We start from the raw sequence: 7,940 nt of genomic DNA, 5'->3' as shown, positions 1-7,940 counted from the left end.
CCTTTGACAGTGTCCCACACTCTTGGATCTTGAAATCCTTAGAAATTCTCAAAGTCTCTCCTGTCTTAATCAACTTTCTTCGAAGCAGCATGACATTATGGGAGACAAATCTTGCTCTCAAACACATGAACGGTGCTCTTGTTTCAAGCAACATGCGAATCAGATGCGGAATCTTCCAGTGTGACTCTTTTTCCCCTCTTTTATTCTGTATGGCACTTATCCCACTCTCCCAGCTTCTTAACAACACAGGGTATGGATATGAGATCATGGACAAAGAGATCAATCATTTATTCTATATGGATGACTTGAAACTTTGCGCTCAGAATGATAGTGAATTGGAAAGGTTGCTGAAAACTTTCGTATAAAATAATAATAATAATAATAATAATAATAATAAAATATGAAGATAGCATTCGTCATAATCTTCGGATTCGCCTTGTACATGTGGAAATGAAAACTCACTATGCTGTGGCACTTTTGTTTGTTTGCATTGTAAATTCGTTTTTGTGGCGGTGCAACTCGTATGCTGATCAGCGTTCAAATCCCTCGCCGCTAATGGATGGTAACCCCGGCCATTCCTTGCACATTTGGGGTAATTTAGAAGCAAAGTAAAACAGACAGCACGTCGCACCAAGAATGTCCGCTGTAATAAATGGAATAAAACTAAATTGAGTTATGATTGTTGTTATCCATTTGAGATCGTTCATTCCCGAGCTGATATTAATTATAGTTAATAGAAATAATTCACATAAAGTACGCACGTACACGCACGCACGCGCACACACACACACACACACACACACACACACTCGCGCCACACTCGCCTGCACACAGTTTCATTTGTGTGCAGAAGCGTAAAAGGATTTTTTATGTATATATATTTTATGTTTTATTTTATTTACTTGATATTTACACAGTAACATTTGAATTTATCCATTACATATCAGTAGTTCAGTTTATATTTTACATAGTAAGAGTTCAGCCAAAAATATCAAGTTCCAGGGAGTTGTGGTTCGGACTTGGTTCCTCGTGCGTCGAGAGCGTCTTCAGTGGCAGAAATGCAGGGGCCGCGGGGGGCGGAGAGGGGGCGGCGGCCGGAACTGCAAGGCTGCGCGTGGCAGAGCGCCTGCGTTTCCTCGTCCTTGGTCTCGGCCTCGGCGTGGGGCTGACCCTCGACCGTGGTCTCGGGCTCGGCGTGGGGCTGACCCTCGACCGTGGTCTCGGCCTCGGTGAGGGGCTGACCCTCGACCGTGGTCTCGGCCTCGGTGAGGGGCTGACCCTCGACCGTGGTCTCGGCCTCGGTGTGGGGCTGACCCTCGACCGTGGTCTCTGGCTCGGCGTTGTCCTCACTCAGACCCGCGAGCAGGGCGGAGAGCAAGGCCTCCGCCTCCTGCAGCGTCGGCCGCTCCTCGTGCTCGGGGTTGAAGGCCCTTGCGATGAGCTCGTCGAAGGCTTGCGACTCTAGCGTCATGGCCTCCTCCAGGATCTCGAGGATGTAGCCGAGTCCCTGCACGTCGCACGCCTTGCTCATGGGCGTGCCGTTGTAGAAGCAGTGGCAGTACCACGGCTTGGGGTCCTGCGTCTTCCTGCGGGGGTGGCAGCCGCCCGCGAGGCGCGCGAAGCCGTAGTCGAGGATATGAAGGGACTCGAGCTGGCCGTCCGCGCCGAGCTGGAGCGTTACGTTGTCGGGCTTGAGGTCGCAGTGCACGACGTCCTTGAGATGTACCTCCTGGAGGGCCTGGACCAATCGGAGGCCGACCTGCAGGAGGACTGGGTCGCTCAGGTCCTTGTGGTCCTGCAGGTTCCGCGAGCCGCAGCAGGTCATGAGGAGGGCGGGAGTGTCCGGGCAGAAACCCAGCGGGATGGGGGCGCCCCCCGCTCCCCCCAGCCGTGCCATAACGTTCCCCTCCTCCTCGAAGGCGGCGGCGTGCCACTGTTGGAGGCCCGTCTTGAGGGCGCACAGCTTCTCGCCGTGTCGCACGAGAATCACGCTGCCGTTGGAGCCCTTCCCCAGCAGGGAGGGCGAGGCGTCGGCCAGAGCTCGCACTTGGCTCGCGCTGAGTCGCTAGACTGCCATGCTGCGTGTCGCTGGCGGGCGCCGGAAGCGTCGTTTCCGGAGGCAAGCTCGGAAAGGATTGAGCGGCCTGCGGCGTGCGCTCGGGTATGTGGGTCGCGGTAAGGAGGTTAGGACTGCGTCAGCGGCGGATCGGAGAGAGGGAGAGATGCATGTGTGTGTGTGTGTGTGTGTGTGTGTGTGTGTGTGTGTGTGTGTGTGTGTGTGTGTGTGTGTGTGTGTGTGTGTGTGTGTGCGTGCGTGCACATGGGTGTTTGTGTGTGCGTGCATGTATGTGTGTGTTTGTGTGTGTGTGTGCGTGCGTGCGTGCGTGCGCGCGCGCGCGTGTGTGTGTGTGTGTGTGTGCACATGTGTGTTTGTGTGTGCGTGTGTGTGCCTGCATATGTGTGTGTGTGTGTGTGTGTGTGTGCGCACATGTGTGTTTGTGTGTGCGTGCATGTGTATGTGTGTGTGTGTGTGTGTGTGTGTGTGCGTTTGCATTTGTATACGTGCGTGCTTGTGCGTGTGTGTGTATGGCATATACATAGTCTATTTCTTCTACCAACAGAACAAGTGGTTGTTTGCCATAAAATCTTCACCTCTTTCATTTATATCTCCAAGGCCGACTTTTCCACAGATGTCATTTTTTAGATCATTTTTGCCTACTTTGGCGTTGAGGTTTCCCATAATTACTTTTACATCTCTGTTAGGGATTGTGTCTAAAGTTTTTTGTTGAGTGTTACAAAGAAAATTCTATTTCTTCATCACTTGCAATGTTGGTTGGTGCGTAGCATTGTATAATACTACTGTTGTGAGGTTTTGCTTGTATTCTGACTTTTAAAATGCGACCATTTATTGGGCTGTACCCAATTAGTTACCAAGCCCGGATAAAATAGAGAGAATGATTACCTAAAAAGGTAACACCGGCACTCTCCGTGGAAAGGAACTGGGGACCCTACCACGTACTCACTCCAAGAGCATCACAACATGAAAACTACAATTAAGCATCATGCTGTGACCACGGCGGCTCAGACATGAACCTACCGTTAAAAAAAAAAATAGTGCCCATAGATCCAGCGAAGGACCAGGAACTCGCCAGCGCAGGTACCAGTCGCGGACGTCCGCAGATCGAGTCAACTCAAGGAGCTCGTTAGCGATGTGTGGACGTCGAGGACGGACAGGTTACACCGAGGACCAGGAAGAAGAGGACGACAGGAACGAGCAGCCACGAAGATGCACCAGGACAATGCACGCGAGAACGAGACGACCAGCCAAGTTAGGTCACCCTTGAGGCAAATCTAAGGCGCCTCGAGAGCGGGGCGCAAGTAGGTGGCCGAGCAATATGGCATATACATAAGTCTATTTCTGCCACCAACAGACCACGTGGCTGTTTACCACGTGGCCCCAAATCCCAAATAAGAACCATTCACTCAGCGAGGGCGTAGATGACGATGTTATCTGTGTGTGTGTGTGTGTGTTTGTGTTTGTGAGTTTGTGTGTTTATGTGTGTGTGTGTGTGTGCGTGCGTGTGTTATCATGATTATTAATATTATCATTACTATCATTATTATTATTATTATTATTATTATTATTATTATTATTATTATTATTATTATTATTATTATTATTATTATTATCATTGATATTATTATTATTATTATCATTACTATTATTATTATTATTATCATTATTATTATTATTATTATTATTATTATCATTATCATTATCATTATCATTGTCATTGTCATTGTCATTGTCATTATCATTATCATTATCATTATCATTATTATTATTATTATTATCAATTTTCATCATCATCATCATCATCATCATCACCACCACCATTACCATCACCATCATCACCATCACCATTACCATCATCACCATCATCACCATCATCACCATCACCATTACCATCATCACCATCATCACCATCATCACCATCATCATCACAATCATCACCATCATCACCATCATCATCACCATCATCACCATCATCACCATCACCATCATCACCATCACCATCACCATCATCACCATCAATATGTCGTATAACAAGTGAAGTAGCGCAGTGGGCGTGGCAGAAGTTCTTTATAGTAAGATACTCATCTTATGATTTTGTGAAGGTTTTTAGAACTAACGTTTTGTATGTTATGTCATTTATCACTTTCGTAACTTTAAAGTCATCTTCATTCGTTATTGCTCATGGTCTTTAATTTCCTTGTTTATAATGAATTAATCAGCATTTCACCGTCATTAATATTTAAATGAACATTGCCAGAGAATTGAAAACTGTTCTATCAATAAGACAACTGAAGAACTCTACCAAGGAGTACGAAACATCACACGAAAATTTAAACCTACAATGGACACTATCAAAACTGAAGATGGACTTGTTTTATGTGATGGAAAAGAAGTCAAAGATAGATGGAATCAATATTGTTCCAACTTATACAAAAAGAATAAAAATCTAACAACAACATTAATTAGACTCAATGACAGCGAGGATGAACCACCGCCACTGCTGGACGAAGTTATAAAAGCCATAAAAGAAGTAAAGAATAACAAGAGCCCCGGAATAGATGAAATAACAGCAGAACTAATTAAGAATGCTGGCGAAAGTGTTGAATACTTCTTCTACAAACTGTACAAAAATATGGAATGAAAGAAAATGGCCAGAAGACTGGGTAAAATCAGTCTTTACTCCCATACCTAAAAAAGGTGACGCACTCCAATGCAACAATAATAGGACAATTGCCTTAATAAGTCACAGCAGTAAAATTTTGTTGAAAATTATTGCTGAAAGAATGAAGTTGCAGACGAACAAGCAGGTTTTCGCCCTGGAAAAGGTACCAGAAACCAGATTCTAAATTTAAAATTGATCATAGAGAAAAACAGAGAACATCAAAAAGACCTATACCTGTGTTTCATCGATTATGTGAAAGCTTTTGATACTGTTGATCACGATATCCTCTGGAATAACATGTACGATATGAAGTTTCCAAAACACATCATCCAATTAATAAAAGCCTTGTATGACCAACAACAAGCAGCTGTAAGAACCACTTATGGGTTAACAGAATGGTTCGAAGTCAAACAAGGAGTACGACAGGGTTGCATTCTGTCTCCGCACCTCTTTAATATATATTCTGAAACAATTATGAGAGGTGCTCTAGAGAATTTTGAAGGAACTGTGGATGTTGGAGGATACAAAATATCAAATCTGAGGTACGCCGATGATATAGTTTTGATTGCCAGCAGTATCACTGAACTACAACAACTACTAGATAAAGTTAGAGAAGCAAGCGAAAAGGCTGGCTTATTTCTTAATGCCAAGAAAACTAAGATCATGAAGATTCAAAGATAACCGGCAATGAACAATGATGAACATGTTACAATCAATGGAATGATTGTGGAAAATGTGAAAGAGTTCACTTATCTTGGAGCTGTTTTAACTAATACATATGATGATTCACCGGAGATAAAAAGAAGAATTACCATTGCCAAAAGCGCCACAATTGCTCTCAATAACATCTGGAAAGACCGAAGCATTACCTTACAGACAAAGCTGAGGTTATTGAACTCATTAGTTTTCCCAATTGCATCATATGGTTCTGAGTGTTGGGTGTTGAAGTAGATAGACAAGAAAAAGATCAATAGTTTTGAAATATGGTGTTACAGACGAGTACTGCGTATTAGCTGGACAGAGAAGAAGACGAATGATGAAGTGCTGAGAAAAATAAATTGTAAAGACCGACTGTTGGACATCTTGAACAAGAGGAAATTAAAGTTTATTGGTCATGTAATGAGAAGTAAAAGTATTGAGAAAAACTTGCTGACAGGGATGGTGATAGGAAACAGAGGAAGAGGCAAACCGAAGACAAGACTGAGCGACAATATCAAAGATATTTGCGGGCTGTCGATGGTATAAGTGGAAAGAAAAGCGTAAGATCGAGTTTAGTGGCGAAGGATGGTGGAGAGGTCCACGGCTGCTCAAACATGAGCATACCGTTATTGATTGATTCACCGTCATTAGTATTAGCTCATCATTTGCTTGATTATTAGCAAGCGGATATTTGCTTTTCTTATTATCTTGTAGGAGGCACCAGGTTGCAGTTTGAATTATTTAGTTTGGTTGTAATAAAAGAAAGAAAAGAATCAAGTCAAGGTGTATATAAAACTACAAAACTCGTAATCTAAAAAAAAAATATATATATATATATATATATATATATATATATATATATCAAAAAAAATATATATATATGTATATAAATATATATATATATATATATATATATATATATATATATATATGTATATAAATTAAAAAAAAAAAAAAAAAAAAAAAAAAAAATATATATATATATATATATATATATATATATATATATATATATATATATATATATATATATATATATATATATATATATATATATATGCGATTTACCCACAAGCTTACAATAATTGTCACTCGTCAGGACAGAACTAGCAAAACCATGGAAGGAGCTGCGTTCGCCTGTCCTCTTTCTCTATCTTTGCCGTGTCTTGGCAGAACGAGGGGGTATATATACAGGCAATACCCATCTAAGACAGTGCGGGCTTGTTGGCATACGTTAATTGTTGGTCTGCGTCTGAACTGGTGTTCCGGCGTTGCGTTCGTTCCCGCGTTCACTATATTCATCATCATCATCTTCATCAGCAGCAGCACCAATATCATTATCATCATCATCATCTCCATCCTCGTTGTCATCAACATCTCCATCTTCATCATCATCATCATCATCATCATCATCATCATCATCTACATCATCATCTTAATCATCATCATCATTATCATCATCATCATCATCATCATCATCATCATCATCATCATCATCATCATCATCATCATCATCACTATTGTTACCATTATCATTATTATTATTATTATTATTATTACTATTATTATCATTATTATTACTATGGTGATGATAATGATGATGATTATCATTGATAATAAAGGGAAAGTGGGGTTAATTAGTTAGTTAGTTACTCCAATGCTCATCAACAAGATATATATATATATATATATATATATATATATATATATATATATATATATATATATATATATATTTAATTCATTTATTTATTTGTCTATCTTTTTATAAGAATCATCTCTTTCATCATAATCGTGAAAATGTACTCTACAGACTCGGCATTAAGAAAATTAGTATTCATTGAAGGTATATTCTGAAATCCCTCTCCATAAAAACTGTGGTAGATGTTAATTGAAACATGGCATGGGGTAAGCTGGAACACTTCATATTACTTAGCTGCAGGAGCGTAAAAGACATATTAAAACTCATAAAGAACTTTATATACAGTTAAGAATTTTAAGAACTTTCTTTTCTACCCAGAGTACATGACTGATTCTTGTTATTTGTGTCGTATTTTTGTTATTTGTGCCATATGTTTGTTATTTATGTTATATTTTTGTTATTTGTTTCATATGTCTTTTATCATGTGTATTTTCTGTTCGTATTGTTTATTTGTATCATACTGCATGGCTAGGGATATACTTCAACCTAGTCACTTTGTATTGTAAGCAGACAAGTCAACAAGAACACCATTTTTTTTTTCGGTGCAGCGCTTAGTGCCTCCATAACGTGTGGGTGGAGGCAACCTGAACACAGCATCCTTTTTCTCATGTTGGTTGGACATCTTTACTCTCCTTTAGATTACAGTGTCGCAAGAACTTGGTGTCCACTTCATCTTCTTCGGTAAAGCGAATAACCTGTCCAGTATCGTAATATTGTATCTTTTTCCAGAAGAATCTCACTAGTAAGACATCTCCCGCTTTGATTTTATCAGGGAAGCCTGGGGTTACGTTAAGCTTTTC

Source organism: Penaeus monodon, chromosome 41 (assembly GCF_015228065.2).
Source record: "Penaeus monodon isolate SGIC_2016 chromosome 41, NSTDA_Pmon_1, whole genome shotgun sequence".
Lineage (NCBI taxonomy): Eukaryota > Metazoa > Arthropoda > Malacostraca > Decapoda > Penaeidae > Penaeus > Penaeus monodon.
The sequence above is the reverse complement of the archived record's forward strand: the minus strand, read 5'-3'. Positions refer to the sequence as shown.